Genomic DNA, 11,507 nt, shown 5'->3' with positions numbered 1-11,507 from the left:
GCACAATTCTAACTGAAGTGTCAAAACAAAACCAAACAACAAAAGGCAACATTGCCTTCCTGTGCAGTAAAAAAAGTAAAGGATCCAGAAGCATCTCATAGCTTAGAGGTTTTCAGCAAAGTTACTGCTTTTGAGCCATGAGAAAATACCTGGGTTGCTGTTTCTGTTTACTGCAGAAGACCACAGCTATAAGAATCTGTAAGGAGCACATCTGGAAAGCACAGATATATCTGTGAGAACAACTGCTACAAAGAGAAGTAAACAGATAGTGTTGCCTTATAATTTGCAGCTGAAATAACAGAAAATTTTCTCTCTGGATTGGGCATGTAGGACACTGAGACTAAATCCCTCTTGCACTTTCATATTGTTGTTGTCTTCCTCTTCACTCCTCGTCTGAAAGCTCAGCCTAAAGTCTGAAGTTGATAGGAGTGGCTATGAATGGACCTCGAGTAGCCCATGTACTATGGAGTGTGATGCCTTGCTTGCTCCAACCAGCCACTGGCCTCGCTCTGAAGTGGAGCACACCTTTTGTTCCTCTGGGTCTAGATGTCTCAGCACCCCTTTTTGGAGCATTTTCCAGGCTTTCATGTGAGGATTTTCCCTCAGTGGGATCCAGGCTTCAGCAGACAAAGAAAATTAACAACTAAATATTTTTTTCCAACAGCAGTCTAATCTGACTTAAGTAGAACAGCTAATCATTTTGACCCATCAGCTTAGGTTTAGGAACCTACGAGTTGCAAAGAGAATCTGTGCAGGTACAACTCCGGTCTGATTTTCAATCCATTGCCTCCTGCTGGCATATCTCCCACCTACTGCTTCCAGAACCTCTTTTCTTCCAGAAGGACAGAGGATTTGATCCTCTTTCAAATATCAGCCTTTCGTAAATCTATCCAGTTTATTTTAACTACATTTTCACAGCCTGTATCTCCCTTTCTCCACTCCTCCGAGGAACTCTAGTCATTACCCATTCTTAGTCAGCTATGAAGTGCAAATGGCTAGAACTTCTCCCTGGGCTAGCCTAGCTCCTTTAGCCCTTTCCTTCTTTTGATTGTTATAAACCTATAAGTGCATTTTCTCCCTCTTGAGTAAAAAAAGAAAAGAAAGAGACTGAAAAAAAAGAAGCAACATTCAGTGTAATCGAATATTCTTTCATACACTGCAGCCTGTCATGTGAGTAGCTCCTGCCTGCAGTTGTCATATAAACAGGTTTTAGAAATAAAATAGAAATTATTTTCAAAATTACTTTGGGATAGAACATTTTCTCAGAAAGAGTTGTCAAGAGTCAGGTTTCAAGTACAACAGGATTCTGAGCCATGGGATTGACATTGATTAATTGCATCACCAAGACTGGTTGGCACTCTCAGAGACCTGGAGGGGCACTCAGTCAGTGGGGCTTCCTGGGAGGTACTTAACCCTAGACTTTGATGTATCTGATGGCTCCTGAAGGCACTAGCTACTGGCTCTGTAGTGAACCATAGCTTGTATGCATTCCTCTAGCTCTGCTGGAGTAACACTTCTTCCTTTGGCTGCCTTGTCTCTCAGCCCAGCTCCTGGTGCTATGCCCACTCCTAGAGAAATCACTAACATCTTGTATTGGTCCTCTGCCCTCAGTTCTTGCCTCGGCTTGATGCACAGAATAATAGAATCACAGAATAGTTGAGGTTGGAAGGGACCTCTGGAGACCATCAGGTCCAACCCCCTGCTCAAGCAGGGACACCTACAGCCAGTTGTCCAGGACTGTGTCCAGATGGCTTTTGAATATCTCTGCAGATGGAGACTCCACAACCTCCCTGGGCAACCTGTGCCAGTGCTCGGTCACCCTCACAGTAAAAAAGTGTTTCCTGATGTTCAGCGAGAACCCTCCGTGTTTCAGTTTGTGCCCATTGCATCTGGTCCTGCCACTGGGCACCACTGAAAAGAGCCCGGCTCCATCCTCTTTGCACCCTCCCTTCAGCTATTTATATACACTAATAAGATTCCCCCCCCCCCAAGCCTTCTCTTCTCCAGGCTGAACAGCTCTGTCTTTCCTCATAGCAGAAACACTCCAGCACTTTAACCACCCGTGTGGCCCTTCACTGGACTATCTCCAGTACTTGGGAGTCCAGAACTGGACACAGTCACCGCTCCAGGTGTGGCCTCACTCGTGCTGGGTAGAGGGGAAAAATCTCGTCCTTCGGCCTACTGGCAATACTTTGTCTCAGGCAGCCGCCTGTGCTGCACAGGCACATTGTTGCCTCCTCTTCAACCCAGCAGGGCCCCCAGCTCCTTTTCTGCCCATCTGCTCTCCAGCTGGGTGGCCCCCCGCACCTCCCCACGCTGTTCCTCCCCAGGTGCAGGAGTTGGCACTTCTTGTGAAACCTCACGGAGCTCCCGGTGACCCATTTCTCCAGCCTGTCGAGGTCCCTCTGGGTGGCAGCACCACGCGCTGGCGTGCCAGCCGCTCCTCTCAGAAAGGTGTCAAAAACGTAACTGCGTTGGCCGGGAATCGAACCCGGGTCAACTGCTTGGAAGGCAGCTATGCTCACCACTATACCACCAACGCGCCGATGTCTGCTTTCCTATGCCCGAGTTCTTTCTCTTCTAGTTTCCATCCGTTCCTGCTCTAACCACACGGCTTACTAACTGCTCACCACAAGCACAGAAAAGGAGTACTGAGGGAAATATTCCAGTTTTCTTCACAGCTGCCAAGGATACTAGAAAACTTTTTCTTTTCTTTTCTCTTCTTTTTTTTTTTTTGTTAGTAATGAAAAAAAATAAGGTATCCTAGAGTGAAATATTTCCAATGTCCTGATTTGTTTAAAAGAAATTCCAAATAAAAGGACTAAAACCTTCAGAAATGGCACTGCAGATAATAGCACAATTGGAAAAAAGATCAGCTAGCAGCTCCAGTCTCATGAAACAAGCATCCTCATTTCACCATTTTTAGTAAAAGGAATACTCTTGCCAGCATTAATGTTGACCTATGACGATCTTTTTATTTCATGTTTGAAAGGTTAAGTGGAAAAAAAATATACGAATGACATATGTTGTCCTTTCCCTCAGCTACTGTTTTTCTCTTCTCAGTATCATCCAAAGAAACACAAGATCACATGGAAAATGTAGCTGAAAATAAACTGAACAGATTAACAAAAGGTTGATATTTGAAAGAGGATTATCTGAAACACAAGTTTGAAATTTTGAATCTCAAACTTATGTACATTTTTATCACATAATGTATGATGAAAGGTTTTCTATTACAATGGATAGAGCCAACAAACTACTTTAGAGGGACAATTTCTCAAAACTCGCATGCTATGAGGATATCCTATGAATAACCCAGGGCATTCTAGGGCATCTGTGATTTCTTTTCTGAGAATGTCCTGTTTACAGACAGATCTGGTTCTTAACATGTGTCATGGTTTAATCCCAGGCAGCAACTAAGCCCCACACAGCCGCTCGCTCACTCTCCCCCAGTGGGATGGAGAGAGAATCAGAAGAATAAAAGTTAGAAAACTCATAGGTTTAGATAAAGACAGTTTAATAGGGAAAGCAAAAGCCGCACGTGCAAGCAAAGCAAAACAAGGAATTCATTCACTGCTTCCCATGGGCAGGCAGGTGTTCAGCCATCTCCAGGAAAGCAGGGCTCCATCACCCGTAACGATGACTTGGGAAGACAAACGCCATCACTCTGAACATGCCCCCTTCCTTCTTCTTCCCCCAGCTTTATGTGCTGAGCATGACACCATATGGTCTGGGATATCCCTTTGGTCAGTTGGGGTCAGCTGTCCCAGCTGTGTCCCCTCCCAACTCCTTGTGCCCCCCCAGCCTCCTCCCTGGTGGGGTGGGGTGAGAAGCAGAAAAGGCCTTGAAGCTGTGTAAGCACTGCTCAGCAATAACAAAAACAACCATGTCTTATCAACACTGTTTTCAGCACAAATCCAAAACATAGCCTCATACTAGCTACTATGAAGAAAATTAACTATTCCAGCCAAAACCAGTACAACAGGCAGGAATGTATTACTTTTTTCAGCAAGTTTATGGGTGAAAACATTCTGTGCCAGCTCACAGTTCTATAATAAAGAGACCTTCAGGTGTCTTTCACTCTCAAGTTCTCAGTCTCAAGCTTACTGCAATGGTTGTTAGAAAAGTTGTGAGACCTAATATTGGTTAGACATCCATTGGTCTCCTGATTCCTGACCCCTACTGTCACTTTGCCTGCATCTGAGGAATGAATAGGTCCATAGCAGGTCCCTCAGTCCTGTGCATACTCTGGCCATTTTACCCAGTGTATTGGCTTTGTGTGGCAAGGGTTTGGTAGCGGGGGGGGTGAGGTGGGGGGGGGGGGGGGGTGTTACAGGGGTGGCTTTTGTAAGAAGTTGCTGGAAGCTTCCCCTGTGTTCGAGAGAGAGCCAATACCAGCCAGCTCTAAGATGGACCTGCTGCCGGCCAAGGCTGCGCCAATCAGCGATAGTGGTAACACCTCTGTGATAACATTTTTTAGAAGGAAAAAGTTGGGACAAGCAGTATTCGGCAGCCGGAGAGAGGAGTGAGAACATGTAAGAGAAACAACCCTGCGGACACCAAGGTCAGTGCAGAAGGAGGGGGAGGAGATGCTCCAGGCGCCGGAGCAGAGATTCCCCTGCAGCCCGTGGGGAAGCCCATGGTGAGGCAGGCTGTCCCCCTGCAGCACAGGGAGGTCCACGGTGGAGCAGATCTCCACCTGCAGCCCGGGGAGGACCCCACGCTGGAGCAGGTGGGTTCCCGAAGGAGGCTGTGACCCTGTGGGAAGCCCGTGCTGGAGCAGGCTCCTGGCAGGACCTGCGGATCTGTGGAGAGAGGAGCCCACGGAGCAGGTTTTCTGGCAGGACTTGTGACCCCGCGGGGGACCCACGCTGGAGCAGTGTGCTCCTGAAGGACTGCACACCGTGGAAAGGACCCATGCTGGAGCAGTTCGTGAAGAACTGCAGCCCGTGGGAAGGGCCCATGTCGGAGAATTTCGTGGAGGACTGTCTCCCGTGGGTGGGACCCCACGCTGGAGCAGGGGAAGAGTGTGATGAGTCCTCCCCCTGAGGAGGATGAAGCGGCAGAAAATAACGTGTGGTGAACTGACCGTAAACCCCATCCCCGTCCCCCTGTGCCGCTGGGGGGGTTGGTAGAGAAGCCGGGAGTGAAGTTGTGCCCGGGAAGAAGGGAGGGGTGGAGGGAAGGTGTTCTGAGATTTGGTTTTATTTCTCATTACTCTGCTCTGGTTGATTTGTAATAAAGTGAGTTAATTTTCCCCAAGTTGAGTCTGTTTTGCCTGTGACGGTAAGTGGTGAGTGATCTCTCTCCTGTCCTTATCTCGACCCACAAGCTCTTTGTTATATTTTCTCTCCCCTGTCCAGCTGAGGAGGGGGAGTGATAGAACGGCTTTGGTGGGCACCTGGGAACCAGCCAGGGTCAACCCATCACACCCAGAAACATCTAGTGTTTGTATTGGTGAAATTTTATGCAACCTTAGAGAAAAGTCTACAGAGCACAGCTACATCATAGTAAGATATCAAGTCTTCTCTCATTTTCTCCTTGCAATTTAAAAAACAGAAAAAACAGCCAAGATCTTATTTGGAAGGCTCTGCAAATAGGTTGTGAGTGCATACTGTTAAGTGTATTTATAACTAAGACCTAACAGAACAAGCTAAGAGGGCTCTGCTGATCAATGTAGAGTCTATTTTCACTTTATTTGACATGCACTGTACATGTATTGCTTTGCAAACTCACACTTCAGTTACGTAGTGCATACACAGCAAACCATTCCTTTTGGCACCAGATTTTCTGTGCACTTGTGGAACCCTTTTACGTGGGGCCTTAGCCCTGAGCCAGTAGGCTAATGATTTAAGAAGATGATGCCACAGGACACATCAAGCTCACTAATCATAATCACTTCTGAAAAATACATACATTATTGTAATGATTTTCATGCTTTTCTTTTAATCTGTAGACACCATAAATATTTTCTAGTAAAACTGCAAAAGCATGGATAATAAATATAAGCCTAGCAACAGTTGTTTCCAACATTACTGAAGAGTATGGTTTAACATTCATCAGAAAAGGCTATTCTTTACATACTTCCCTGCAAAAATATTCCATGGAATGTGAAAGTTTGTGGACTACTATTTGAAAATCATCACCTTACCGTTTAGGAAATTTGAATAACTTTAGTAAGGAAGACAGTCTGGAGGAAGTGTGTATGTTTTTCTTACTAAGAATGATATTTCTCTTTCTTCAAGTTGTAGCCTTAACTATGTCATTTTTGTGATCCCACCCTCCCATATTTTAAGGCAATACAGAGCGAAGAGGATGATTTTAAAACTGTGTGGTAGAACTGGAAAGAGAGATGGGCCCCCTTTGAACTGAGAAAAAGCACTGGACGAGGATTGCCTGCTCTGAGAAAGCTGGAAGCTGAAGTGGTTGGGCAGAACAGGACAGAGAAGCGGGACGGGCTAAGGGGAGCTTTGTGAAAGGCAGCCACCTGGGTCTCAGTTGATAAAGCTGCTTAAACACCCACGAGATTCCTAAAGAATTTAAGCACCCAAAGTTGCAGATAAACTCAGAGGGTCGCATTCCCAAAGTCAAAGTAGTCTTACCCTGCTTCAGGAATTCTAGAAACACTTCTGAACATCTGTAGGCACCTGGAAATCTGTTGAAATCTGACCCCAGTGTTCCAGTCCCAAATGCAAAGTCTCCTTCAGTTCAGTAACTCTTCTGTGTTCAGACAATACACACACACTGCCAAATCAGGGACTCTGCATGAAATTTGTCCTGATTATTTCTTGTTTTCCCTCTTTCTCACACACACACATATATTCCGGTAGCACTTGATGAACAAGCAGGTCAAATTAACCCCTATTACTTATTATCAGAACAATATGAGCGTGCAATGGTAACCTTTCCTAATCTGGTTTTAATACACTAGGCAACAAATCTGTTGACTACGAGTCTACTGCATATAGCAGAGAGGAAGTACTTTACTGTGGCATAATTAAAAGGATTCTTACCACACAAGTAATGACACACTCTCTGCTTTCTTATTAAAGGTTTCCTTTGTTTGGAAATTAGTTGCATATGTGACTGGCTTTGCTGCAATATCATCTTCAACTACTTAGTGCATCATCACGCTAACATGTCAATTAACCCTGGTTTCAAAGACTGCTCAGTGCAGGTGCAGCAACACTGCTTTTCTGGCCAAGGACATGCCTTGCTCACTGCTAGCGACCTCTGTTACTGCTGAGGATCTGGGCATGCTACATATACTTTTTGTTTACAGTGCAAGGCCTCAGCTAATTGTGTAATCGAGGTGCTGCAAATCCACAGCCTGTAGAAATCTAGAAGCTATTCAAACATAAAAAATAAAACCTAGGTCTAACCAACACTGAATTTGTCCAGTTTTCTGGCAATTATTTGTCCACAGAGTATAGATCTTGGTTTAGTTGGTCTGGAAGGATAATATGCTTATATTGCAGGTCCAATGGATTCCTTAGTCCATATGAGAGCAAAAAGTTAAAAAGAAGAAGAACATATCCCAAAAGATTTCAGAACACTTTAGTGCTACCATCTGAACAGAAGCTGTCTATTACCCATGACAAGTTTTATGAACTCCTCCAGTAAAGAAACAGCATTAAATCTTCAAAATAAAAGACATCTAAGTTTCAGAAAAGAAAACTGCCTGAAATATGTTAGGCAAATAGTGGTATAATAATATTACAGACACATGGTCATTTGGAAGCTGTTTGAAAGCTTTATGTACTTAGACCTAATACACAAGAAGAAAAAAAAAAAGTTTTTAGAAGTAATTTACTTAGGGTAAGCCAAGTATAAGTTAAATTAAAAAATCAATAATCAACTTTCATGAGGCTTTTGCTTGAAAATCTTACCTACTTTTTTTCTTATTATTATTCTTTTTTATACAACCTGATTGTCTTAGGTCCTGACTTCAGTTTGCCAAATGCTGTTATCCAATCAAATTATTCACATAGTTATATACTTTGTTGCATCAAGGTCAGTATCCTTGAGTGGTCAGTCCTTAATGTACAGTAAAGATAACATACACATAGACACATGTTTATCAAAGAAGATAACAACTAAATTTAGGAATACTTTAAAATGGACTATAAATATAGCATTTGAAAATTCTGGACTTTTTGCTGTCCATCAATAAGTCTTGCAAATATTTTTTAACATTCGTAACACTTGTTAGCTTGGTTGCTTTTTTAATTTCTAACAGTCATAAATTACATTTTCTCTAGTTAATAAATGCCATGATTCTGGATTTAATAGAAAATATTAGTAATTCTATCATTGCTCATGATGATTATGAGTCTTTTTTATTAACATCTAGAAAAATGATCAACTTTTGAAAAAGAAATTATGTATTCTTTTCTCTACCAATAACTAACAGAAATTTAATGGCAAGCAACATGATTCTTTCTCTGGTGTATGTAAAATTCATAATACTATAATTAACAGTAAGCTCTTAACTTGAAAAAATAAAATCAACTTTCCTGAGGAATACGATTCTTAGTGCTAAGGAGAGCTCACTGTCCCGGATGCCATGGAGCCCTGACAAGGCTGGTATAGTACAGCTAAAATAAAGAACTCACCAGTCAGCTTCTTTCTAGCCATCCCAATGATGAAATCAACTGAAAACCAGGCAACCGTCCCCAAAATAATATACAGTTGTTTAAAAAAATCTTTAAAAATTCCTAAGCCATTATTGGTTTTATTCTTTAGCTTTTCTTTGAATTATCAGGGGATAGGAAGTTAAATGAAAACCTGAACTGAGATTTTTTTCATGCATTCACTTGGCTTTAGAAGCTGGGATGCTATGCAGAAATGTGCATGGGCACCTTCAGAGGTTGATTGACCTCAGCCTGGGATAAGTGTCTAAAATAAGCTGGTGAATCACCTTCTGGAGGGACCTTTTTCTTTCTATTGATGTTAAAAATATAAAGTGGTTAGCTCAAACTTAAAAGTTTTACACAAGGTGGCATTCATATAACCTAAACATTTTTAAATTCATGATAAATCACAAAATGACAACTGTCATTTTCTCCCAGTCTAAATTGTTCTTATTGGCAGTTATGTTATTTTGAGAATGGGAATATCATATGGGAAGACAAAGCTTGAGGTTCATTAATGTATGGATACTGATGATTTTTTGTGCAGGCCAGATACAAGACATTCAACAGTGATTTAGACATTTTCAGAATGAACATAATGCATGCCTTAGAAATTATTTAATATTTAGAAATGAGCTACTCAATCAGCAAGAACTTTACTGGCTCTCTATGGTGCCTCAAGGAAACAGAAGTCACTGAACTTGCTCCATTTGACAACACCACAAACAAACATTTTTAAAAATCCAACCCCAAACAAAGAGGATTATTAAAATATAAGGGTTATTTTTTATTTGAGTTCATGTGGCTGAGTCAAGAGGGCAGCTACACAGCCTTCTGTCACTATTCCAGATTTATTAGCCAGATCTGAAGTCCTTAAGCAGGTAGGCTTCAGACACTTTCACCCTTAAACTTGTAACCCTTTCCATAACAATGTCTATTCTATATGATCAGATTTATAGATACAGTAACAGAGAAGAGTAGTAAAAGGACCTCTTTATTTCTACAGACTGAAAATGTAGAAGTCATGTACATAGTTCAGCATCATATATGATTAAAGAAGCCCAAAGATTCAGTAGGGTAGTTTTCCTTTTTTTTACCCTCCAGCACACTCCTGTTCTTCATTCCCATTCCTCCTTTCTTCAGACTGCTTTCTTGGCACATTTATAAGCTAGGCAAGGGACACCTACAGCCTCCACCTAATGTCAGAAGACATCACTGGAAGATTTACAGTGAAGACTGAATACAAAGACCTGACTGAGAATGGGAATTTATTTTTTTTAGTAGCAGAAGGATTCAGACTCCATAGACAAAGATTCAGATTTATTTTGTCAATTTATTTTATCCCTTTCTCTCTTACTATCTCTTGTAGGGGAAAATTTCTGCTTTTGTTTTAGACTAGGTTATCCTGATTGATTTTGGCCACAGAAATAATTCAACTTTTTATTTATCCTTGCTATATAATGCTGGACATGTGTACAGTGATCTGGAGTCTAAGATTCTGCTTTACTCCCTCTCCATCTTTCTGGAAGTTGAAAGGGAATAGTAGGGAATTACTGAGTAAGTTCTGCCTCTTTAGGGAAATATGCACATGGAAATATGTATAACATGGTACTTGCATTTAGTTGTGTAGGGATTTCTTTTTTCCCATCACCTTCTGAAAAGGTTGGCATATTTCATTTTTTACGGTCAGTCCAAAAGATTACGCTTTCCAGAACCCTGCCAAATGAATATGATTGATGCACCAGTGGAAAATAAATATGGGGGAAATTACTCTGGAGTATTTATGCATTAAATAAACTAACATTCTCTATCCCAGAGGCCTACAGACAAATGAGCAATTAAGCCACTTGATTCTTGCACTTCAGTGTAGAAATTGACTTCTGTGGCAATGGGCTGCACTATTTAAGGTGATTGTGGGTATTTCTCTTTGCAAAATGACTTTTGTTCTGAGGTTTAACATGTGCATTAGATCATATAACCCATTCCTGGTGAGGACCGTCAGTTTTAGTCATTTTGCTGAGGAAGCTTTCTGGAAAAAAATTTGGTTTCAAAATACATATTCATTTTGGAGGGAAAATATGTTATTGTTTCAAATTCTTGCTGCAATTCAGGAAAGCCTTTATTACAGTTCTGTCTTAACACTGTTAGTTAGGACAGACTAAGACTGAATTTATAAACATAAGTGCACAACAATAATTTTATGACTCATAATTCATGCCTTTTATTGTCTCAGTGTCAATTTCTGTGCAAGTTTATTTGGAATTAAATTTTTTCAGCTGTCAATACACTGTATACCGCTAATTACATTATTTTAATCAAAACTTTCTCTAGACACTCTTGTATAGTTCTTAAATTGGAATTTTATTGTCTAAAAATTAAATTACACTACAAGTCATACCAACATTCCATTGGATCAACTGTAAATGCTTTTTAGAACAGATTTAGGTACATTGGATACATTTTCTTATCTTTCTTTTGTTATGATTTGGTCTAGAATTTTATTATTTTGATACCTAATCCTCCAGCTACTGTGATTCACCAAGTTATCAGACATCAGATGAGCTGTAGAATTGTTTGTTTGTTCTTCATGCACTGGCCATGATCTGCAAAAGCAAATTGCACCATGGAGTATAATTCATATTCACTGCAAATCAAGTTGACCTGCAGTTGCTTTGGCTAAAAGCAGATATACAGAGTTTCCACAGATCGGATGTTGTACAGTAGATTTAAGTCACCATTATCTAATTTTTTATTTGTAACTTCTAACTCTGCTTATGCATAAGAAGGGGAGAACACCATACATGTTAGCCAAGAATTTATCGTTAGCCCTACTAAAACCTAGCTAAAATACAAAAAAAGTTATTATTAGTGCAG

At 41.3% G+C, this 11,507-nt stretch overlaps 1 non-coding gene across 1 annotated transcript; it reads right to left on the bottom strand.

Moving 5' to 3' along the window:
• Positions 1 to 2,470: 2,470 nt before the first annotated feature.
• On the bottom strand, positions 2,471 to 2,542 carry TRNAG-UCC. The gene has a single exon. It is a non-coding gene; the product is annotated as a tRNA-Gly (tRNA).
• Positions 2,543 to 11,507: the final 8,965 nt, after the last annotated feature.

The sequence above is a fragment of the Aquila chrysaetos genome, chromosome 3 (assembly GCF_900496995.4).
Source record: "Aquila chrysaetos chrysaetos chromosome 3, bAquChr1.4, whole genome shotgun sequence".
Classification (NCBI taxonomy): Eukaryota; Metazoa; Chordata; class Aves; order Accipitriformes; family Accipitridae; genus Aquila; species Aquila chrysaetos.
This window is presented reverse-complemented; position numbering and strand designations above follow the sequence as displayed.